This window comes from Lissotriton helveticus, chromosome 11 (genome assembly GCF_964261635.1).
Source record: "Lissotriton helveticus chromosome 11, aLisHel1.1, whole genome shotgun sequence".
In the NCBI taxonomy this organism is placed as follows: domain Eukaryota; kingdom Metazoa; phylum Chordata; class Amphibia; order Caudata; family Salamandridae; genus Lissotriton; species Lissotriton helveticus.
Window position 1 is genome coordinate 467,112,789 of NC_136072.1, and position 25,693 is coordinate 467,138,481.

General features: G+C 48.5%; 1 protein-coding gene across 6 annotated transcripts in view; it reads left to right on the forward strand.

Annotated features, from left to right (window-relative positions):
- DGKD (diacylglycerol kinase delta) overlaps positions 1 to 25,693 on the forward strand; it is a 977,235-nt gene that overhangs the window by 799,631 nt on the left and 151,911 nt on the right. The window lies entirely within an intron of this gene.

Consider the following 25,693-nt stretch of genomic DNA (forward strand, 5'->3'; position numbering starts at 1 on the left):
GTGTATAGACAGAGCATTGGATATGTCCTTGATAAGAGGGACTCTCTTAACCCCTTATAGTGGGTTTTGGATGTGTACATTATAAAGGGGAGTGAGAGTTTGTTTCCGGTCCGCCACAGTCCCTTCCAACTATTAAATTTAATTAAGCATGACGTGGTGTTCCAGTGATGAATAGTCTGAAAATTAAATATTTTATATCCAGGAGCTATCTTGTCTCTTAGGACTATAAAATATTTATTATTTTGATGCAGAGACTCTCACCTACCAAAGTGGCATGCTTCATCATCAGGACTTGCTCCGTGTAAGGTTGGGTGTGCAATACACAAGGGCCTACAAATGAAGCTCTTTATGCCGACCTTTTCAAATTGTGGGAACCCCCAAGTGTCGAGGTATCCCTATATTAGATTTAGCTTGCAATATATTTATACAATTATCTGATGTAAAAATGTGGTCGTAAAATATTAGTCTGCCTTTGCCACAATAAGATTAAAAAGAAAAAGGTGAACTTAAAAGAATATAACTATATAAAAAGTCCTACTGGGTTTTAATCTGAGCCAACATGTTTTTTGCCCTATAAACCCTATGGATCCATCAGGACGCAAACTGAAAACCCAGATCTTAAGTTCATCCCCTTCCTATTCTTTTTTCTTTACTAGTAGGGCTGATTTGTTTACCAAATGCCTCTGGTTAACAGAAATGGCCACTTTGAGCCCTTGTCAGTGTTGTACAATACAGACCCATAGTCACACCTTGGATTGTAAGGTTGCTAAATCATAGTTAGAGTGAAAAAGAGGGCTATTTTACAAGCTTATTTCGGCATTTGAAAGAGATGTCCTATATTGTTAACTTGCTGGCTCTTTTTTATTCTACCTAGTTGTTGTGAGTGTTGTGTGATGATGTGTCCACTACTGATTACTCACTTTATGATGAAGATGATTTTTAGAAAAGTCCCAACAACTATGTATTTAAATAATTCAACATTCACCCCCAGTCAAGAGATCTGGGTTAAATCCATCATTCTTTTGCTCACCATGCCACCCCAGTTTAGACCTGGCCATAATCAAATCAGTCTTGACCCTGTGCCTCATGGGAACAGTCCTGCCCGAACTGCCAAGCCAGGTCCTCCCCGGACCGGAAACAAGCATCCTAGGACCGGTTGCGGGGTTTTACCCCTCTTCAGCCAGGATAGCTTGATTCTAGTGTTTTGTCTGGTGCGCGACCATGATCCCAAGTCGTTCTCCGACTGCCGGACCATGAATCCGAAGTCTTTGCGGGAGCGGTCCCGAAAGCTTCTCAAGGCCCGACAGTTGTTTCCACGCCGTTTGAAGTCCCGTCGCGTGGGAGGTTCAGGGACCGGTCAGGGAGCCACCACCACCAGTCCTATTCAAAGTCTTCACACTCCGAAGCACAAGAAGAAGTCGAAGAAGCATTGTCATTCTTCGACTTCTCCTTGTCTGTCGGCCGACACGACAAGGGATGCGGTTGGTGCCCCTCGCGCGTCTCAGAGTTTCCCTCCCTTCCTGGGACCCGGAGTGACCCTTGCCCAGCTTCGCACCTTTTACGAAGTGATGCATGCCATCTTTGGGCAGCCGACTCCACCGGGGCGCCTTCGGACCCCACGGACTCGGCTGGGGGCCTTGAGCCTTCGACGCCGGCACCGCAGGGTCCCCTTGGACCCAGTAATATAAACAACAATGGCCCTAGACTATTAATTAAATTGACTTAATCCATTCGTTAGCTTATAAATTAGAAATGCGATTCAATCGGCATTAGAGAAATCAAGCTACATGGGAGAGAGAGGTACAAAACACCATCCACATTTCAAAAATTTGTATTTATCAAAACGAAATGACACAGTTATTTACATTGTCAATCAACAATAACTAGAATGTACGGCGCAAGGACTAAAAGGAGCTATAGTCAAGGGTGAACAGAGAAGTGCTCAAGTGATAAGAAGAAAGGAGAAAAAGATTAAGGCATCTGATTTAATTATTTACAAAAAACAAACAAGCGTTTCAATTCCGCTGGTTAGCTAGGCCTGTCCAAAGTGTTCTTGGGGGAAAGAAACCAAGGGGAAAGTGAAGGGTACAGGCACACAAAATAAAAATGCCCGACACCCGGACACAAGCCAGCGTCGTTGAAACCACGCAGGCAATTTACAGTACCTGTATCCCGACGTGTCAGTACCAGTGGAGACATCAATTTCTCCTCGTACGTTTGGCACTCCGACATACATTGGAGGCTTAACAACTCCCTACAACACCGGACTGCCCTGGAGGCACCGGTAGGAAAACTTTGCTCCATTGGACATCGGTTTTAATTCTTTACATCACGAGTTGATTCCAACACAAGACCATCTGAACCTGAACCAGGTGAATCCCAACCAGCCAGGAGGGAGTTGCACCTACCCAGCTGTTTTGGTGGCTGATCAAGACTACGGGTGTGATCACGGCCAGATACCCTTTTCCCCTCCCCCCCCCCCCATGTCCTGATGAAGACCCGCAGCCGAGGAAGCAAAATTCCCTAGAGCATTAGGGTCGAAACGTCGACATTTTTATTTTGTGTGCCTGTACCCTTCACTTTCCCCTTGGTTTCTTTCCCCCAAGAACACTTTGGACAGGCCTAGCTAACCAGCGGAATTGAAACGCTTGTTTGTTTTTTGTAAATAATTAAATCAGATGCCTTAATCTTTTTCTCCTTTCTTCTTATCACTTGAGCACTTCTCTGTTCACCCTTGACTATAGCTCCTTTTAGTCCTTGCGCCGTACATTCTAGTTATTGTTGATTGACAATGTAAATAACTGTGTCATTTCGTTTTGATAAATACAAATTTTTGAAATGTGGATGGTGTTTTGTACCTCTCTCTCCCATGTAGCTTGATTTCTCTAATGCCGATTGAATCGCATTTCTAATTTATAAGCTAACGAATGGATTAAGTCAATTTAATTAATAGTCTAGGGCCATTGTTGTTTATATTACTGATACCCAGGTCCTTTGATTTTGTGGGTGTTACCCCATTGATTTAATGGCCCCTTGGACCCAGGCCAGGATCCGGATCAGCGCCGATCGACCTGATTATACCTCCCCAGACGCTGATCCCACTGGCACCACGTCCGCAGCCGATGCAGGTTTTGTCCCCAGCTAACATCGACCCCTGAACTGGACACGGAACCAGACCAACTCTGGATCCGGCGCCGTTGGGCACCTTTGTGCCCTTGTTCTAGCCTGGTGCTCCAATTAGGCCAGATTGGCAACCAGAGGAGGGTGAGGAGGACTGGGAGGGGTCTGTAGACCCTCTAACTGACCAGTTAGAGTATGACCCGGACTGGAGAGAGGAACTGGGGGAAGCCAGTGATCTCGATACTTCCCCAGATCTTGGCATGTTGTCTCCTCCTACCATCGCTAAGGAGGAGGGAGCTTCCTACGCAGTGGTGTTGCTTAGGGCGGCCGAGGCTCTCAACCTCGAGCTACCTATGGTGGCAGTCAGGACTAACCTCCTGACAGAAGTGCTTCAGCCGGCAGCGAGCTCTTCGTAGCCCCTGCTGCTGTTCAATGAAGCCCTAACCGACATACTTTTGGGCACCTGGTCCAGGCCCAACACTGGGGCTCCTGTGGATAGTATGATTGCCCGACACCACCGCCCGGCCCAAGGTGACACCACTTTCCTCTCCCAACACCCCACCACTGAGAGCTTGGTGGTCAAAGCCTCCACATACAAAGGCGCATTCCCTAACGCACCACCTGATAGGGAATCCAAAAAGCTGGACCATCTTGGGAAGAAGATGTTTTCTTCCTCCAGCTTGGGGCTGCGGTCCGTAAACACTGCATGTCTATTGGGCCGTTATACCCACTCTGTGTGGAATACGGTGGCGCAGGTGCTGCCCCAGTGCCTGGAGGAGACCCAGGCTGTGCTCTACCGTGAAGTTGCAGAGGGGCGAGACGCAGCGAAGTTTACCATACGCTGTGGACTGGACACCGCGACTCGCTAGGTAGGACGATTTCAGTGTCGGTAGCCATTCAACGCTACGCTGGCTGAGATCTGGGGATTTTCTAAGGATGTCCAAGCTACCCTTTTGTACATGCCCTTTGATGGCCGTTGATTGTTCGGCGACAAGGCAGACAGCGCGCTAGAGCGCTTCAAGGACTCATGGGCTATGGCCAAGTCCTTGGGCCTCTCCACCACTTGTCCTGCACAGTCTGACTTTCGCCCCTTTCATGTCTACAGAAGGGGTACCCCCCAAGTTTCACCCAGGGCCACAGGCCAGTGCAAGCTGTTCAGCCCCTGAACGGCCGGGGATGTGGGACCCGCCGTCGTGGGTCTGGGGGCCAGTGAGCAGGCCAGTCCGCCGCCTCCCCCTCTGCAGCAGCCTCCAAACCCTCCTAGTCCGACCTTACAGGGCCACCAATCGCCAGTGGGCGGCAGGTTTCACCATCACCTCCCTCACTGGCGCACCATCACTTCAGACTGGTAGGTTTTGCAGATAGTCCGAAGGGGCTACTCCCTCCCCTTCATGACCCTCTAGCTACTGGGCCTGGTGGCCTCCTGCATCCTGCTGGTGGACCATGCCAGATGGCATATGCGGGCTCTGCAGTGGGACCTGAAGTTCCAGTGGGCACAACATTAGGGGAACCTGTCCAATTGCGTCTAGATCTCGGAGAGCACTGCACACCAATTGCAGCGGTGGCTAACGAACCAAGATTGGGTCCACGGAAGATCCTTCTACCTTCCCCAATGCCTTCTCCCTTCCCCAACCAGAGTTCACAGTGGTGACCAATGCATTATTTCTGGCATGGGGCTGCCATATTGGTGGGAGGAGGAGATCATAGGCCTCTGGTCTCTGGCAGAGCCCAGGCTCCACATCAACCTTCTGAAGCTTCGGGCGATTTGTCTTGCACTCATAGCATTCCTTCCCTCTGTCCAGGGTAGAGTAGTTCAGGTGTTCATGGACAACACCACCGCCAAGTGGTACTGCAACAAACAGTACCACAACAAAGAAGGCGGGGTGGGGTCGTAGACCCTATATCCAGAGGCCACCGCCTCTGGATATGGCTGGAACATCAGGGCATATCCCCGGTGGTTCAACACCTGGCAGGTTCGCTGAATGCCAGGGCGGACAAACTCAGCCGCAGTTGCATAATGGATCACAAATGGCATCTTCACTCGGTTGTGGTGCAAGGTCTCTTTCAACAGTGGGAAGAGCCTTGATTAGATCTATTCACCACCGAAGAGAGAGAAATTCCAAGTCTGCACTTGCTCGGCAAGGCTTTTCGTCACGAGTGGAGTTGCGTTCTTCTATACGCCTTTCCGCCTATACCACTTCTGCACAGGGTGCTGAAGAAGATCAGGCACGACCGGGCCCAAGTCATTCTTGTGGCTCCGGGATGGGGCACGAAGAGTCTGGTATCCCGAGCTAATATACATGGCCATTGATCCTCCGATCCGACTGCCTCTTTGGGAGGATCGTCTGTCGCAGCAGCAGGGGATGGTCCTCCACCCGAACCTGTCCAGCCTCCACCTCCTTGCGTGGAGATTTAGCGGCGACAGTTCACAGCTTTCGACCTTCCTCCCGAAGTCTGTGATGTTATCTTGGCAGCCAGGTGTCCCTCCACTAAGACGGTATACGCCTGCCGATGGACAAATTTGTGGCATGGTCCACAGCAAAGGCTGTGGATCCCTTTTCCGCCTCTCTTTCTGAGGTTCTCTTGTTCCTCCTTTCTTTGACCCAGCAGGGCTCTGCTCTGGGCACTCTAAAGGGCTACCTATCGGCCATTTCAGCCTTTCTTAGGCTTCCTGATCAGCCTTCTCTTTTCAAGTCCCCTGTTGAAAATCGCTTCTTTAAGGGCATTACTCATCTTTTTTACTCAGCTTTTTTACTCAGCTTTTTTACTCAGCTTTTTTACTCAGCTTTTTCCTCCTGTTCCCTTCATAATGCCCCAGTGGGACTTGAACTTGGTTCTTACATCTCTTATGTTTGCTCCCTTTGAGTCGCTACATAACTGTCCTCTCAGACTTCTACCCTTAAAAACTGCCTTTCTGGTGGGCATCTCTTCTGCGCGCAGGGTGAGTGAGCTCCAAGCACTTTCTTCTAAGCCTCATTTTCTGGCTGTTCATCCGGACAAAATTGTCCTTCGAACTCGTCCATCCTTCCTTCCTAAAGTGGTTACTTCTTTCCACATTGGACAGACCATCACTTTGACCACCTTCTTTCCTCCTCTGCATCCCTCCAAAGAAGAAGAATGGCTCCACCTTCTGGACCCAAAACGTGCGCTTTCATTTTATTTGGATCGCACAAAGCAATTCCAGGTTGCTGACCAGCTCTTTGTTGGCTACATGGGTGCTAAAAAGGTCGGACCACGCACAAACGGACCATCTCTAGATGGGTCGTTTTGTGCATCAAATCTTGCTATTCCTTGGCAAAGAAGGAGCCTCCAGTGGGGCTATGAGCCCATTCCACCAGGGCTACGGCAGCTACCACTGCTTTGGGATGTGGAGTCCCCCTCAATGACATCTGTCAGGCAGCTACATGGGCATTGTTACACACGTTTACAAAACCCTACTGCCTGGACAGCCAAGTCCGGAGAAACGGCTTCTTTGGCCTTTCTGTTCTCCAGGACTTTCTGGTGTGAACTTAGTTCGTAGACCCACCTCCGGGGTTGGTATTGCTGGGGTATCTATTCTGAGGTAAGGTATCTGTAACTAATTGTCTCTTTCAGATGGACAAGTTACTTACATTCGGGACATAGATTAGTTATAGATTCCTTACTGCCCCACCCATTGTCCCCGTTCTGCGAACTGATTTCTAGGGTTAAGAACTTCCTGTCAGGGGCCTAGTTTTGTGCACCAGTGGTCAGTGTCTTGCATGGCTCTGCGCTTCTGGAATGGAAAGCTGTGTACAGAACTGACACCAGCGCGCAAGGCCGGTGTTTAAGTAGCTACAGCGACGTCATCTCGGCAACCATGACGCCAACGACGAACACGGAGCCGACGGATACCACCTTTCGACACACAGGGGTACTGCTGATGAAAAACTTTCCGGATCCAGTCTGACGCCTGGGGTAATTCTAAGGTAAGGAATCTATAACTAATCTATCTCTCTTACAAATATATCGTTCTCGAAGGTAAGTAACTTGTTCAACAAAACCGACAAGGATTCAAAGTGACTGTTTGCCTTAATCAGAGGAATTTGGTAAACAAACTGAGTACGGGCCCTACTAATAAAGAAAAAAGAACAGGAGGGGTATCTCAGATGACAGTCCAAATGATGGTGTTCCCATGTAATTCTTGTTTCCTTATACAATGGTCTCTCTGGCTGCACTCTTGTGAAGTTTTTTTAATTAATTGCTTGTAATCTTTTTGTATCTCATTGGTACAGAAGTGAATAGTACTCTGACACCCCCCTCTCCTTACACCCAGATCGGAGTGATCTTCTCAGACTCTGCTTACACGGAGTGATCTTCTCAGACTCTGCTGTACACTCACTGTGCTCACAGAGTTAAATATACTTAATGAAATTCATAGATATTTATCTTACGATTCTTCTCATAGTCTAAATAATTAAAAAAAATTATAATGTGGCTCACAGAGTATTAACACATTGGTTTATTTTAGTATTCATTAACGATCTTCATTAATCCATTAATTCTTTTATCCTATGGGCCCACTTTGGGTCGCTAATGAGGGACTGTCATTTTTAAACCAATTCCATCCTAGCCCCCTTGGTTAAGGTGCTATGATTTGAATTTGTTGAATAATGAATGTCTATTGTTAGGAACCCAAAGTCAGTATGGATTTGAACAGACTGGTTGTGTTTGGAATGTTGTGTGCATGCGCCTCAAGAAGGGCAATGTGTGAAAACATTCCACAGCTCTTGGTGATTTTTGAGGGCGAAACCCGCTACCCTGTGCTTAGATTGAGTCTGGTACACATTTGTAATGTAACAAAGCAATGCAGGTCTCACCAGAGCAACAAGAATAGCTAGTCAACATTTTAGCATCTCTGTGAGTTGCCGACAAACGTTCAGCTCTTTTGGATTACAACTTTGGCGGTTAAGGAATTGCCGTCGCTTACCAGCAGTCTGACCGCCCACTTCCCTGTTGGTCTGACCGCCGGATTACGAACACAGCGGGAAGACCGCCTATAGACCGCCACCACCGCTGACATTTGCCACCACTGAGGTGGGAGAGGCAGAGATACTCGCCACTTCCAGAAAAAAAGTATCTTTCCAACAACCAGACAAGTCTCTTCTCTTCTGGGTTCAGTGGTGTTGTGCAGTATTTTAAATACAAAAAACAGATTTTCCATGAGGCCTCTCCAAGAATGTCAGAATAGTCACTTATGTCAGGATCGGGTAGATGAGACCAAAGAGTATTGTTAGCAAAGGCAGGCTGTGCATGATGGTGCCAAAAAAATAAGTTCATGCATTCTTACCTGCACCCAAAAGGATTAGGTTTATTACTGAATGAGCTGATAATGGACATTTGCAGGGCTACCACCTGGAGAATCATTTCCTAATTTTGCTTTTGCATAGACTAATTCCAGAACAAACATGTTTGTCAGTAAGTCATAATTTTCTGCACCAAAGAAACAATGTCCTGAGAGGTAAGGATATGTAGACAATTAAACATGCATGCATACAGCATTACTTGTAAGGAAAGAAGGAGAACACTCATTGGTATGAGAAAAGATAGTCAATCATTTTTATAGTATGACATTAATTTCATGGTCGGACTTATATACAGTTAGAAGCAGCACTGCATAGATTGAATTAGTGACAACCATATAATACTCGGTGCACAAGGTGTTCAAAGTGAAGGTGGCGACGCAAGTGAAGAAGTGAACAGCACGGGCGGCGCACTGTGAGCAAAAGTGCAAATATTTTACAGTGAGTGGCTCAAGACACATGTGACAGTGTGATATCACAGTAATCAGTAGATCTTTCAATTCAATGTTGAGCCACGGAGAAGGGGTGCGCCTATTGTTGGGCTGTTAGGTCGACGGCGTTTCGATCCTCATTAGTTAGGATCATCATCAGGACTTGGTTGTCTGATTTGGGGCGTGCTGCAAGGAAAGGAGAGAGGTAGTGGGCGATTTTAAAATGTCTGGATGGGGGTGGGGAGGGAGGGGGAGGGTGGGTGGGAAAAGGAGAGGGTTGGACAAAAAGGGGGAGGGGAGAAAGGGGGGGTGGCGCAGGATGTCAAGTTACCTTGATAGTAGTCCGGTAGCCCGAAAGGTGGGTAGCTAATTAGCAAAACATCACGATTATGTGGGGCCGCCTGCGATACATGGGGCTGGTCCGATCAAGGAGTGTCTGGGACCTGCTTGTGGGCACTGTGGGAAGGAGGAGGAAGGGAGGGTCAGGGAAGCTCTATATGGCACTGCTGGACTGGCACGCTGGGATTAAGGATGTGTCCGTCTTTATATTACCTTGGACCCGGCAGGGGCTATGGGGCTTTAAACCTGCAGGAGCTCTGTTGTTAAACTATCAATTTGGGATAGGAGGTAAGCGCGACGGCTGGGGAGCGTAATCGCCACATACCTTATATGAATCTGTGCCCGAATAGGCTGTCTGAGATCTGGCCGTGGTTCAGCACGTAATCTGTGGGTAAATTAATGCGGTATTAAAAATCCGGTCATGGATCCGATCGCGAAACTATAGTAATGCGATCCGGGGCGTGGGCTGGTGGAGCGGGCATTTACCTGAATTATTCGGCGTGCTGGTGCAGGAATAAATCTCCGCGTGTGGAAGCCGGAATCGGTCTCCGCGTTTGAAGGCCGGCAGCGGCCGGGTGTGTGTGTATTACATCCGCGTCTGGGCGGGGTCGGCGGGAGAGCGCGCGGTGTGGGCGTTCCCGTAGGCGTGCCCGGGGGACGTCAGAGACGGGGAGCCTATGAGTGGCACGGCGTGAAGGGCATGTCGCTGATGACATATCGGGGCCTTGAAGGGCGAGGGGGAGGCGTCGAGCGTATCCAAGGTGACGCGTCTAACGTGACCCGGGGGAAAGGAACTGGAACTAAGGTTTCATTGACTGAGGCATGCATATGGTGACTTACATTTATGAACAAACTGAGACAATCATAAAGCATAAGTCGTTAAAAGGAACACCAAATTAATTATCAAAGTCTTGTAAATTTCAAAGAAATTGCTCAACGGACTGTATTGTGCAATACACAGATATATCATGGAATTATTCAAAACCTTTTGGAATGGAAACCGTTTCAAAAGCCAGTCTGTTATCAGTATTTCTAGCCAGAGTGTAGTTCAATATTTATAGTAGAACCATTGAATTGTGTGTGCCTCACTTATAACATATTATACAATTGTGAAATAGAGGGGTACAATATGTAAGGGAAGCCAGCTCATAAGTTCTCTATATAGAGACTCTGAGAAATGATTCATTATGGACAGGGTTGAACGAACTAAGGACAGTTAGGAGTGTCATGTAGTGACAGTACTGTTCCATTCGTCAATTGTGTTGAGACCCTGGTTAATCGAGTCGCAAATGGTCATCCACTTGCATTCGGCTTTGTTAAGGAGGATTCTGATATCACCTCCTCGAATAGGTAACGTGGGCTTCTCTATCACTTGCCAAAGGATGTCAGTGTCCGGATGTCTGTGTTGTAGGTAGTGTGTTACCAAGGGTGCTGTCCGTATTTTGCAATTAATTCGGCTTTTGTGCTGAATGATCCGTTGCTTAATCATTTGAGTTGTCTGTCCAATGTAGATGAGACTACAGGGGCACTGGATCGCATAGATCACATTTTGTGATCTACAATTTGTATGTTTAGTCAGTTTGTGCAAGCGACCATTGACTGTAAATTCTTTGGTGTTCATGGTCAGGATGCACACACTGCAGTTTTGGCATCTGTAGTGCCCCACAATTGGGTCAAGACCCCAAGCAGCTGTGATGGTGTTTCTTTCCTGATTGGTTTGGGTCCAAGTAATGGCATGTACCAGATGGTTGGCCAGGTTGTTGCCACGTTGGTAGGAGAACAGGGGGTCTTCTTTGAATTGTTCATGTGAGCGTAGTAGGGGCCAATTTTTTCTGATGATTTTGTTGATTTTATTACTGTGAGGACTAAATTTTGAAACAAATGGAATCCCGGTCATTGATTTCTTGGGTTGGGTGGTGAGGAGAAATTCTCTGTGACAGTACCATGCTCTTTTCTTGGCCTTGGTGACCAGCCGTTTGGGATATCCATGATGTATAAGTTTATTGGTGAGAATGTCTGCTTCCCTGAAGTAGTCTTTTTTCCATTTACAATTTCGACGGATCCGAAGAAATTGGCCATATGGTAGGCCGTCGCGTAGACCACGCGGATGGTAGCTGGAATATAGAAGCAAGGTATTCTTTTCGGTTGGTTTACGGAATAGGGTGGTGCCCAGGAATCCTTCCTCTGCATGGATAGTGACGTCCAAGAAAGGCAGATCGTTCTGTTTGCATTCGCTGGTGAATTTCAGATGTTCTTGTGTGTGGTTGAGCCAATGGATGAAGGGATTCAATGTTTCCGCTGTGCCATTCCACTGTAGTAGCACATCGTCTATATACCTTCGCCAGAGGTTGATGTTCTGGACGAAGGGGTTGGTGGGTGTTAGGATAAGGGTCTTCTCTAGGTGGTATACAAACAAGATTGCAACATTAGGGGCGAAGCAAGCGCCCATTGAGACTCCTTTAACTTGTAGATAATATGTGTCTCGGTATAGGAAATAGTTATTTTTCAACGCTATACGTAGTAGATTCACAATGAAGTCAGTAGGGATCCGTGTGGGATGAGGTCTTGTAAGGAGAAGGGTTTGAATCACTTGTAGACCTTCATCATGGGGTATATTTGTATAGAGCGACTCGATGTCAAGTCCTGCCATGACCTGTGTGGTGGTATCAAATGGTAAGTCTTCAATCGTATTGATCAGGTCCAGTGTGTCCCGGATATAGGTCTCAGTCTCTGGGATAAATGTTTTGATTATGGAGTCTATGTATTTTCCTAGTGGTTCTAGGATAGATCCACACCCAGACACAATAGGTCTGCCCGGGGGATTTTGACTGTCTTTGTGGATCTTGGGCAGGACGTACAATACAGGAGTACGAGGGCTGGTACAGTTCAAGAATTCAAATTCCTTCTTCGTGATGATGTCTCTGTCCTTGGCTTCGGTGGTAACAGATAATATTTTGGTTCTGATGTCCTCCAGGGGGTCTTTGGGGAGCGGTCGATAATGCTCTTGGTTGGCAAGTTGTCTTTGAATTTCCAGATCATATTTGGTTGTGCTCATAACAACTATTCCACCCCCCTTGTCCGCTGGTTTTATGATAATGTCATTGTTGTCTTTCAGCGTTTTCAAGGCTTGTTTTTCTGCCAGCGGGAGATAATACGGAATGAATTGTGATTGATTCTTGAGGTCCATTACATCTTTAAGTACCAATCTTTCAAACGCCAGAATTTCCGGTGGCATGGTGTGTGATGGCGGGTTGAAAGTGGAAGGCGGGCGAAAGGGCGACAAGGTTAGCGGTGAAGAGTCAATTTTGTCTGAAAAATATTGTCTAAGTCTTATCCGTCTGAAGAATTTCAGAAGGCTTGATTGGAGGTCCAGGAAATCTGTTCTTTCCGTAGGTACGAATGTAAGACCTCGAGATAAGAGGTTGATTTCATCACTGCTGAACTCATGATCTGAGAGATTAAATATTGCAATTTGTAGGTCGGTTGGTGCTGCCAGATCAGTGTCATTTATTGTTGGTGTCCCCATTGGTAGTATCGGTTGCGTGTTTGTCGTTCGCCCGGGAGTTGTGGTTGGTATTGGCGGTTTCTGGCGGGACGGTTTTGAGGTGGTGGTTGTCCACGGCCGCGGCCTCTTCCTAAAAAACCAGCAGGGAGCAGAGGTTGTGGTCTGTTGCTCGCGGTTGAGGTCCCTGGACGGTTATCAGAATCTGAGTCTTCGACTGAGGTATTGGATGAATCTGAAAATGTTATCCGTTGGTTGTTTCTAAAGCGTCCCCAGTTGCGTGTTCTTGGTGGGATGTACGGGGTATTGTAGAATTACTCATTTAAGTATGGGTAGGTATTTTCAACTTTATAATTTTTGATGTCTTTTTGGATCTTGTTTGTCTTTTTGTTGAGTTCAAAGGTGTTGAAGGTGCTGATTGTAGTATCTATTTTTTCCAGAAGGCTCTTAGCGTCAGTGAATGAAGTATCAGCTAGAATACGTTTTTCGAGTTCTGCTATTTCCAAAAGTTCCAGGCGACTATGTTCGATGGCTGTATCTATTCCAAGGACCATCCAATGCCTGGAGCAGGTTGTAGCTAGATGGCTGAATGTAGTATGGAATAGGGGATCAGTCGTGAAGATGGCAGGAGTGTTCCGAATTTGTAGTCCCACAGGGATGACGCCAGATCTGAGATAGTCTTTTAGCATCCGTGCATGCAGATCTGTTCTGATTTGTTTCTTTTTAAGTTTTTCCAGTTTTTCAAGTAGAGTTTTGGAGGTGTTGGGTGGGGTGGAGGAGGACGGAGTTGGAGGAGGGCCTGAAAGAAGGGATGGTCCGACCATAAGAAAGTTAATATATTCCTCCGTGTAAGAGAGGGACTCCTTCGACATCGTATGTGTCCTATGTATTGACACCACGGTAAGACCTTCGTGAATATGGTCTCAAGTGTAAGTACCAGCAAGGGTACAAACTCTCGCAGCCCAGCGGCTGCTCACAATCATGTAAACTTAACAGGAGTGTAACCCATATACCAATTCAGGACTGGGTAGGTAAGGTGCAACAAAGAAACAATGTCCTGAGAGGTAAGGATATGTAGACAATTAAACATGCATGCATACAGCATTACTTGTAAGGAAAGAAGGAGAACACTCATTGGTATGAAAAAAGATAGTCAATCATCTTTATAGTATGACATTAATTTCATGGTCGGACTTATATACAGTTAGAAGCAGCACTGCATAGATTGAATTAGTGACAACGATATAATACTCGGTGCACAAGGTGTTCAAAGTGAAGGTGGCGACGCAAGTGAAGAAGTGAAGAGCAACGGCTGTATATAAGTCCGTATATAAGTTGGAGGTTTGGAAAAAACCTTTATCTGCTCCTGCTGTCTCTAGGACTGTCTCTTAGCAAAAACAAGGGAACCCAAACAGTTGGCTGAGGACCGTGGGGAATTAAGTTTTAGGAAACAAGGGTCCTTAGCTTATCAAAATGAAAAGTATAAATGAAATATAGACCACGATAGGGAGCTATATTAATCCTCTGTCCAGCCGGACAGGGTATTTATTTAAACACAATGAATAGACATTTTTCTGGATAATATTAGGCACAATCCTGTACCTTACTCACAGCGGACATACAACAAAGGAAATGGGAAGAAAAATACAAAGGGATTTCACAGGCAAAAGAAAAGAGCAGAGTTGGCCACTTATAAATGTTAAATATAGGTGTGTGCCAAACAGCGCTAGGCACAACTAAAATAAAACACAGTGGTCTCTAGGACTGTGGCACGGAGATATAGAGTGGCACCGGAGGATCCAGAATTTCTGTCAGCTCACCCTTCACCTGAGAGCCTTGTGGTTCAGGCGGCTTGCTCAAAGAAGTTTTCAGGAGCTTTTCCGCAGGTTCCAGCTGACAAGGAATCAAAAAGGATTGATCAATCCGCTAAGAAGGTGTTCTCATCAGCGAGCATGGCACTGAAGTCATCAAATGCAACTTGTCTGATGGGAAGGTATATCCATGCCTTGATGGATTCCTCCTAACAGTTGCTGCCGAAACTTTCTGATGATGACAGGAAGAACTTTCAGGAGGTTTTGGATGATACCCAAGCTGCTGCGCGCCAGGTCATTCAAAGTGGCCTGAATACAGCCGACCCAGTGGCTAGGATTATGGGCTCTGCAGTGGCAACAAGAAGGGTGGGCTTGGCTGAAGTCTTCAGACTTTTCACAAGATGTGCAGGCTACTTTATTGGACTTAACATTTGACGGTACGGGTCTGTTTGGTAAGAAGGCTGATGCCGCACTTGAAAGATTCAAAGATAGTAAGGCCACGGCAAGATCACTTGGCTTGCAGTCCCAGTCTAGAGGATCCTTTCGTAAATACAGAGGATTCGGGAAGTCATCCTTTCGTTCGCAAGGGCAGCCTCGTCAGCAGCAACAGCAGCAGCAACAAAATACGCTGTGTAAGTCTTATAGAGGAAGAAACAGAGGTCGTCCACGAGGTCGCCAACGCTCCTCCTCCTCTTCCTCTACCTGTCCTCCTATCACCGCAGCAAATCAGCCCTAGATTCCCCATCCCAGTCATGTTGGTCCTGTTGGGGGTCGGCTTACCCATTTTATGCGGGATTGAGAATCGGTCACTACATACCAATGGGTTCTTAGTTCTCAATCTTGTGGCAAATGGGTATGCTCTTCCCTTCAGGGAATTCCCTCCGACTTACCCTCCTTGTCAAGGGGCTTGCTCAGAGGAACATCTCTGTCTCCTTCAGAAGGAGGTTTTGACCTTGTTACAGAAAGGCACGGTAGAGGTGGTTCCAGAGCAGGAAAGGGGTCAGGGATGCTACTCCCGGTATTTCCTGATTCCCAAGAAGGATGGCAGGCTTCGTCCAATCCTGGATCTCAGGATCTTGAATCTTTATCTGAAACAAGAGAAATTCAAGATGCTTACTATTGCGCAGGTTCTTCAGGCGCTGCTGGAAGAAGACTGAATGGTGTCGCTGGACTTGCAGTTCGCGCAGACATTTTCACATCCCAATCCTGAAGTCGCACAGGCAGTAGCTCCGTTTTACGGTGGGGTCGCAACACTACCAGTTTGCGGTCCTTCCGTTTGGTCTTACTACTGCGCCTCGAGTCTTCACCAAGGTGATGGCAGTGGTGGCAGCCAATCTCAGGAGGTCAGGGATTCCTGTATTCCCCTATCTGGACGACTGGCTGATCAAAGCAGAGTCTCCGGAGAGGGTGCTCCATCATCTGCAAGAGACAACTCAGTTGTACAGGTTGGGTTTTTCGATAAATGTACCCAAGTCTCACCTGGTGCCCTCACAGCGCAACCTGTTTATAGGGGCAGTACTGGACACTACTGTTTGTCGGGCATTCCCTCCTCCTCAAAGGATTCTCGACATTCAGGAAATGATTCCTTTGTTTTACAATGGAGCAGTCGTTCCAGTCCTGAAGGCCCTTCGCCTGCTCGGTGTGTTTTCTTCCTGCATTCTGCTGGTCAACCATGCACGCTGGCACATGTGGGCGCTTCAATGGTGCCTCCGCAGGCAGTGGTATCAGCCTAACGGGGATCTCAGGGAGTCTGTGAGGATCTCCAGAGAAACTGCAGCGGATCTGTCTCGGTGGAGTGTGGAGGGCAAACAGTCTCGAGGAAAGCCCTTTATTCTGCCTCCATCGGTTGCCACAGTGATCACGGATGCCTCCTGTAGGAGAGTAGGGTCTGCAATCCTATGATCACCCAGATTTTTGCTTTTTGCTGCACTGGTTTACGACTTTCCCTGGCTGTGGGCCTGCTAATCAGACCCACAGCCTAGCTGTTCTCTCTATCCAAATTGTACTCAGGTACTGAATTGGCACTGGGCCCTCTCCCAAGTCCCTGTACTCAGGGCTGAGGTGCACCCAGAAGTCTCCCAGGGGCTGAAGCATGTATTATGCCACCCCTGGATTGACTAACTAAAACTGACACAACTGGCTGCACGACAGCTGGGGCAAGGTGGTGTACTCACCCTTTGCTTTAGATATAGTATACCTATATCTAACCCTAAAATGGACACACAGATCTCCTATCAGTCACTCCTATGGCAGGCCTTAACAATCCTGAAGGCAGAGTGCTTGGAATCGTGTGAGATGGTGCTCTGGCATGAGCTGAGCCTGTCTGCGGCTTTCGGGACCCATCCCTTAGCCGTTTCCATGATATCGCATACCATATACTCTTAAGTGCATTATAATCCTCGCGGTTAAATGCCAACTCTGGTATCGCTTTATCAAAACATGTCGAGTAAGGTGTCATACGAATTGGAATACTAACCCCTCGCCAATTCTGGCGACGGGGTTAGCATTCCACCCTTCTAGAGGGACACGACATGCATGTAACCTATAACCCGGTTAAAAGTCAGACCGAGCCTTAGCATCCACAAAATGGATGCTGCCACCGAGACACAAGTCTGCCCTCCTGCTGCTGGGAGTCCTCCCAGAGCAGGAGATAAGGACAAAGGGTTTCCTGCCAGGGGCGGTGCCAGCACCGTCCCAGACAGGGTTTTGTGTATTGTAGGTAGGCAGGGCTTTAGAGGAAGGTGACTGCACGTGGCACCCCGGTGCTCACTGTGCATAGGCTGGCTGGAACCAGTTCCAGGGTCACTCCAGACCCTGTGCTGGGGAAAAGCCCGCCAAGGAAGTGGGTGTAACCACCCCCCCTCCTAGTCCCACCCCTAGGGCAGGACTTAGTCGCGTGCCAGCCCCTTTTTACAGGATAAAGGTAGGAACTGGCCCCCTTCCAAATCAGATCATCTTTGAATCCTGAAACTACTTTCCACGAAAGGAACTCAAGACTTCTTCCTAAGATTTCTCCCTTGTGACTAAGGAGTAGTCACCCTGCATCCGCAGGCACCATCTTAAGAACACTGCGGTCTGCTGCAAGTCTCTCCTCCGGATCAAGACTGCCCAGCTCGACGAGAACCGGCTTCCCTGGCACCTCTGACCTCTACCTGCATCATCAGTCACGCTGAGATTCGTGGGTGTGACGAGACCTCGAGGGACCGGCCATCTTCAAGACTGCACGACTTCTTTCCAGCAAGCCCGCCGAGTAATTTCCTGGTGAGTGCTTTGGGGTCCGAGAAGCCCCGACCCTGAGCAGCTCCAGCACCGAAGTGCAGCCTCCCAGCATCTCCACGATCTGCGTGGGGCCCTTCTGCTTTTTGCTGCTCACCGCGTTGTTTGGCTACTAGCCCGCTGGCTTGTGGCCTTCTGAACGACGCCCGACGACATTTCTGCTGCTGGTCTGGTTGCTCCAGGCTGGCCCTTGCTCCCTTCCAAAAGAGGAGCACCCCGGACCCTCCTGGTCCACTCAAGACGCCATTTTGAGTCCACCGCGTGGGCTTGAATTAGCCAAGGCTTGTTGCCCAATCCTGGGTAACTTCGACGCCGACAGCTTCATCCATCGTGGGACAGCTCGCCTCTCCATCCTGGTCGCCGACAACGCCTCCTGGTCCGTGAGATCTGCAGAGCCAGCGTCGCCCACTCACCTGACTGCGGTGACTTCGCCCGGTGCCATCCTGGTGCCCACTTAATCACTGGCTAGTGATTCAAGAACTTGGTCCCCTCTGCTTTCAGGTTTCTTCTTCCTCGATCCAGGCTTGGATCCATCGAACTTTTCTTCACTGGTCGCCTGCCAGCAACTTCCTTCTTCCAGGCTCCTGGTCCGGCAACGAGATCCCCGACGTCTTTTCAGACCTATGCAGCTGCAGCCCCTGGGCTAGGTAACTTCGGCACTTCGGTGTCCCAGCATAGCCTCACTATCCTAGGGTCAGGATCCACTGTCGTTTTCTTCCCACCAGGTCGGGTTCGCCCGTGAACACTAACTTTGCCTTTACTAGCTCCCATAGACTTTGTCCCGCATCCCGCGTGAGAGTGCACACTCTGCACCCGAGTCCCCTAGGCCTCCTAGAAGTAATCTAACGATTCTATAGTCAAGTCCTAGCGATTCCAAAGCCTATTAGTACTGTACTTACCTGCTAGTAATTTCGCATTCCACTTTTAGAATATATGGTTTTTCGTGCCCCTCGGGCATTTGTGTATAACGTGCTAACTTAAGTATTTTCGTAAGAGTTTTGTTGTGTGCCTAGCACCCTGTCCTCATAAAGAGTACAGGGTTGTTGTGATTCTAATAAATACACTGTTTATTTTCATAACACTTGTGTGGTGTCCTTTCACTGGGTGTTCAAGGGGTAATGTGATGGTAAAACAGCTGGCTTAACACGCCCTCTAGAGTCTTAGCCTTAGACTGCTCGTATCCATGCTACTAGGATAGCTGGTCTATAAGGTTGACTTACAACCAATCATCAATAAGGGTTGTTTGGACTGATATATAGTGATCACTAGAATAGTGAACACTGCACATCAGGCCAACTTCTCACATTGGTGAGCAGCGGTTGGGATTTGAGCTTGCTGTTGTTTTACCACACATGCCCTGAGAATATCTTGTGAAAGATCACATAAGTACTAAAGGTACATATAACTTAGCTTAGAATACTCTGAGTTCTACTGAACCAGCTGTTGTAGCTCCTAGGGCCTAGCACACCCTAAACTACAACTCTAGCAAGGGATCAGTAGGCAAACATATAGTGTAGGTAAGTGCACCACTTACACCTCACTAGAAAAGCATGTCTACCCAGGGAGATTCTACTGAGACTCCCCTGGTCAGTGTTGACCCTCCACAGGTCACTTCAAGATATGCAGCTCTCAGTTTCCAGGAGATGAGACAGATCTGTGTCTCCAGAAAACTGAAGCAGGGGTCTAACCCCACCATTCCCTTTCTGATAGGTCTCTTAGAGACATATGATGCCAGAAAGCTTTCTCAGTTACATGAGAACATGCCAGCCTTAGAGGGAACCTCTGGGGATCCAGATCTCCCCAACATTGCTACTGCAGTTGAGGAGGAGGATCAAGAGGAACTCTCTGGGGATGAGGTAGACAAAGGTCTTGAGGTAGTCAGAAGGCTAACCAGGGCCAACTTAGACTTACTTGGGCTAGGATCTGGGGGACCCCCAGTACTAACCCGAAGTGGGCCTAACCTTGGAGTTCGGAGAGATAGATCTCTTTCTAGGGACTCCAATAGATCTCTGCACTCTAATGCCTCTTCTCAGGGGAGAAGGAATCCTCCACAGAGGAGATTTACTTCCCCTCAGAGAAGAGAGCATGAAGCTAGGATGAGACAAGCTGAACTGAGGATTGAAAGGGAAGAAATTGCCCTGGCCAAAGAGAAGCTTGCCCTGGCAAGAGAGCAGCAGATGAGTGGGTTAGCTCCCACTGGTGGCAGCAATCTCCCAAGAGATAGAGAGAAGGGTTTAGATACTAAACACCTGACTAAAATAGTGCCCCCCTTTAAGCAAGGGGATGATATCCAGAAATGGATGGCTGCTCTGGAGAGGGCCTGCACTGTGCAGGGCATTCCCCAGAGTCAGTGGGCAGCTATACTGTGGCTCTCCTTTGATGGTAAAGGTAGAGATAAGCTCCTCACTACAAGAGTGGAGGATGCTAACAATTACCAGGTCCTGAAGAATACACTGGTTGATGGGTTTGGTTTAACAACTGAGCAGTACAGGTTGCTGTTCAGAGACACCCAGAAAACTCAGTCTCAGGACTGGTCTGATTTTGTGGATTGTGCCACTAAGGCTTTGGAGGGCTGGTTGCTGGGTAGCAAGGTTACAGATTACACAGGATTGTATAATCTAATGATAAGAGAACAAATTTTAAACAATTGTCAGAACCAGTTGCTGCACCAGCACCTTGTTGATTCAGATCTGACCTCTCCCCAAGAATTGGGAAAGAAGGCAGACAAATGGGTCAGGACAAGGATCAAGCAGAACCAGAACCAGAACCAGGGTGGTCAGAAGAAAGCAGACCAGAAGGGTAATGTTAAGAATGAGCAAAATGACCAGAAGTCTTCACCAGGTCCCCAACAAACCAAAGAGGGTGGGGGTCAGGCTTCCCAGAAGAAGAAGACTCAAGAAGGCCAGTCAAAAAGGTGGTGCCAGTACTGTAAAAGTAAATCTCACTGGTTTAGTGAGTGCACCAAAAGAGGAGGACAAACTCCTGCCACTACAGCCCCTAAGGCAACTGCACCCCCTAGTACAGTCAGTAGTGGTAGTGTGCCTCCCAAGGCATTAGTTGGGTTAACCTTGGGTACTGAGGGGTCTGACAACTTAGTTGGCACACTCACTCAGGCTGTCCTTGTCTGTACAGGGGATATGGATATGTCCCCTGAGATAAGTCCCAATACTTTGGGCAAATACAGGCAGACACCTTTGATAAATGGCAAAATGGCTCAGGCCTATAGGGACACTTGTGCCAGTGTCACCATGGTGACACCTAACTTTGTGGACCCTGGACAGATCATGCCAGGTACTGATTTCCTGGTGACCAATGCCAGCAATGTCACTACTAGTCATAGTGTGGCAATTGTGGCTTTCTCCTGGGGTGGAGTGAAGGGACAAAAGAAAGTTGTAGTCAGTTCAGACCTCCCAGTTGATTGTTTGTTGGGCAATGATTTGGAGTCATCACAATGGTCAGAAGTGGAGCAGAGGACTCACATGGAAATGTTAGGCTTGCCAGCACATGTGCTTGCTGTGACTAGGTCACAGGCCAGAAAATGCCCCACTGAACAGGTGCTGGATCCTGAAATGATGGACCAGACACCTTCCAAGAAGAAGAGCAGTAAGGGTAAGGCTTTGCCTTCCCCCTTACCCCAGGTTGAGGATCAAGTCTCTGAGGAGGCTGATCTGGAAGAGCTGAGGGAAACTGAGCCTAAAGAGCTTGAACTTGATCAAGTTGAGTTTCTGGGCTCAGGGGGACCCTCCAGAGCAGACCTGGGGAAGGAACAGTTGAGCTGCCCTTCCCTTGAACCCCTCAGACAGCAGGCTGCTGCTGAGGCTGCAGGGAATGCCACAGGTGCCCACAGGGTATACTGGGAAGATGGACTCCTGTACTCTGAGTCAAGAGACCCCAAGCCTGGTGCAACCAGGAGGCTGGTCATCCCCTTGTCTCTGAGAGGTTTCCTTCTCACCTTGGCCCATGAGATTCCCCTTGCAGGTCACTTAGGTCAGACAAAGACTTGGGACAGGCTTGTCTCACACTTTCACTGGCCCCATATGAATGAGAATACCAAGGAGTTTTGTCGCTCCTGTGTCACTTGCCAAGCCAGTGGTAAGTCAGGTGGCACAACAAAGGCCCCCCTCATACCACTACCTGTGGTGGGGGTTCCCTTTGAAAGAGTGGGGATTGACATTGTTGGTCCAATGGAACCCCAGACAGCATCAGGGCACAAGTTTATACTGGTGGTAGTGGATCATGCCACCAGGTATCCTGAAGCTATTCCCCTTAGGACCACTACAGCCCCTGTAGTGGCAAGAGCCCTAGTTGGAGTGTTCTCCAGAGTGGGTTTCCCTAAGGAGGTCGTTTCTGACAGAGGTACAAACTTCATGTCAGGATATCTGACTGCAATGTGGAAGGAGTGTGGTGTGAACTACAAGTTCACCACACCCTACCACCCACAATGCAATGGGCTTGTTGAGAGATTCAACAGGACCCTGAAAGGGATGATTCATGGACTACCTGAAACTCTTAGGAGAAGATGGGATGTCCTGATCCCCTGCCTCTTGTTTGCTTACAGAGAGGTCCCACAGAAGGGGGTTGGCTACAGCCCTTTTGAGCTTCTGTATGGGCATCCTGTAAGAGGACCCCTGTGTTTGGTGAAGGAAGGATGGGAGAGACCTCTCAAAAAGCCTGCAACCAACATAGTGGACTATGTACTTGGTCTCCGCTCCAGGATGGCTGAGTACATGGAAAAGGCATCTAAAAACCTTGAGGCCAGCCAGGAACTTCAAAAAGCTTGGCATGACCAAAAGGCTGTTCTGACTGTGTACCAGCCAGGGCAGAAGGTGTGGGTGCTGGAGCCAGTGGCCCCAGCAGCTCTGAAAGACAAATGGGCTGGGCCCCACACCATCATTGAGCAAAAGGGAGAGGTTACCTACTTGGTGGACCTTGGAACTCCCAGGAGCCCTCTCAGAGTGCTCCATGTTAACAGGCTCAAGGCATATGTTGACAGGAAGGACATGAGCTTGCTCATGGCCACAGATGAGGGACAGGAGGAAGAGAGTGACCCTCTCCCAGACCTGCTCACTCAGAATCCTGATGATGGATCAGTTGATGGTGTTGTCTTTTGTGGCAGCCTCACTGAACATCAGCAACAGGATTGCAGGCAAGTCTTGCAATCCTTCAGACATATGTTCTCTCTGACACCCAGCCAAACTGATTGGTGTACCCATGATGTTGACACTGGAGACAGTCTGCCTGTCAAGAGTAAAATCTACAGACAGCCTGATCTTGTTAGAGACTGCATCAAAACTGAAGTGCAGAAAATGTTGGAGCTGGGAGTCATTGAGCCCTCAGATAGCCCTTGGGCTAGCCCAGTAGTTCTAGTGCCAAAGCCTCACACCCAGGGTGGTAAGAGAGAGATGAGGTTTTGCGTAGACTACAGAGGCCTCAATGCAGTCACTAAGACTGATGCCCACCCAATACCAAGAGCAGATGAGCTTATAGATAGATTGGCTTCTGCCAACTTCTTAAGCACATTTGATTTGACAGCTGGGTATTGGCAAATCAGGTTAGCTGAGGAAGCCAAACCTAAGACAGCATTTTCTACCCCTGGAGGGCATTATCAATTTGTGGTAATGCCCTTTGGACTGAAAAATGCACCTGCCACCTTCCAAAGGTTGGTGAATCAAGTCCTCACTGGGCTGGATGACTTCTGTGCAGCTTATCTTGACGATATTGCTGTCTTTAGCTCCACCTGGGAGGATCACCTGGTCCACCTGAGGAAAGTGTTAGAGGCCCTGCAAAAGGCAGGCCTCACTATCAAGGCCACAAAGTGCCAGATAGGGCAGACACAGGTTGTATACCTGGGCCACCTTGTAGGTGGAGGCCAGGTTCAGCCACTGGAGAGTAAGATACAGGCCATCAAGGACTGGACTCCTCCAATCACCCAGACTCAGGTTCGAGCTTTCTTGGGCCTGACTGGGTACTATAGGAAGTTTGTCAGAAATTATGGGTCCATAGTGACCCCCCTTAATGACCTGACAAGCAAAAAGATGCCAAAGAAAGTTCAGTGGACAGCAAGCTGTCAGAAAGCATTCAATGACCTAAAACAGGCCATGTGCACAGCACCTATCCTCAAGAGTCCAGATTACTCCAAGCCATTCATTGTCCAAACAGATGCTTCTGAGTTGGGTGTGGGAGCTGTTCTGTCTCAACTGAATTTTGATGGTAATGATCAGCCTATTGCTTTCATTAGTAGGAGGTTGACACCCAGAGAGAAAAATTGGTCAGCTATTGAGAGGGAGGCCTTTGCTGTGGTCTGGGCCCTGAAGAAGCTGAGGGCCTACTTGTTTGGCACTCACTTCACCATTCAGACAGACCATAAGCCCCTCTTGTGGCTAAATCAGATGAAGGGTGAAAACCCCAAACTGCTTAGGTGGTCCATTTCCCTACAGGGGATGGATTTTACAGTGGAGCATAGACCTGGGACTGATCACAGCAATGCTGATGGGCTCTCCAGGTATTTCCACTTAGAGCAAGAAGACTCACCTGGTCAAGGTTAGTTTATTGTCCCAAAGTTTGGGGGGGGTCATGTAGGAGAGTAGGGTCTGCAATCCTATGATCACCCAGATTTTTGCTTTTTGCTGCACTGGTTTACGACTTTCCCTGGCTGTGGGCCTGCTAATCAGACCCACAGCCTAGCTGTTCTCTCTATCCAAATTGTACTCAGGTACTGAATTGGCACTGGGCCCTCTCCAAGTCCCTGTACTCAGGGCTGAGGTGCACCCAGAAGTCTCCCAGGGGCTGAAGCATGTATTATGCCACCCCTGGATTGACTAACTAAAACTGACACAACTGGCTGCACGACAGCTGGGGCAAGGTGGTGTACTCACCCTTTGCTTTAGATATAGTATACCTATATCTAACCCTAAAATGGACACACAGATCTCCTATCAGTCACTCCTATGGCAGGCCTTAACAATCCTGAAGGCAGAGTGCTTGGAATCGTGTGAGATGGTGCTCTGGCATGAGCTGAGCCTGTCTGCGGCTTTCGGGACCCATCCCTTAGCCGTTTCCATGATATCGCATACCATATAATCTTAAGTGCATTATAATCCTCGCGGTTAAATGCCAACTCTGGTATCGCTTTATCAAAACATGTCGAGTAAGGTGTCATACGAATTGGAATACTAACCCCTCGCCAATTCTGGCGACGGGGTTAGCATTCCACCCTTCTAGAGGGACACGACATGCATGTAACCTATAACCCGGTTAAAAGTCAGACCGAGCCTTAGCATCCACAAAATGGATGCTGCCACCGAGACACAAGTCTGCCCTCCTGCTGCTGGGAGTCCTCCCAGAGCAGGAGATAAGGACAAAGGGTTTCCTGCCAGGGGCGGTGCCAGCACCGTCCCAGACAGGGTTTTGTGTATTGTAGGTAGGCAGGGCTTTAGAGGAAGGTGACTGCACGTGGCACCCCGGTGCTCACTGTGCATAGGCTGGCTGGAACCAGTTCCAGGGTCACTCCAGACCCTGTGCTGGGGAAAAGCCCGCCAAGGAAGTGGGTGTAACCACCCCCCCTCCTAGTCCCACCCCTAGGGCAGGACTTAGTCGCGTGCCAGCCCCTTTTTACAGGATAAAGGTAGGAACTGGCCCCCTTCCAAATCAGATCATCTTTGAATCCTGAAACTACTTTCCACGAAAGGAACTCAAGACTTCTTCCTAAGATTTCTCCCTTGTGACTAAGGAGTAGTCACCCTGCATCCGCAGGCACCATCTTAAGAACACTGCGGTCTGCTGCAAGTCTCTCCTCCGGATCAAGACTGCCCAGCTCGACGAGAACCGGCTTCCCTGGCACCTCTGACCTCTACCTGCATCATCAGTCACGCTGAGATTCGTGGGTGTGACGAG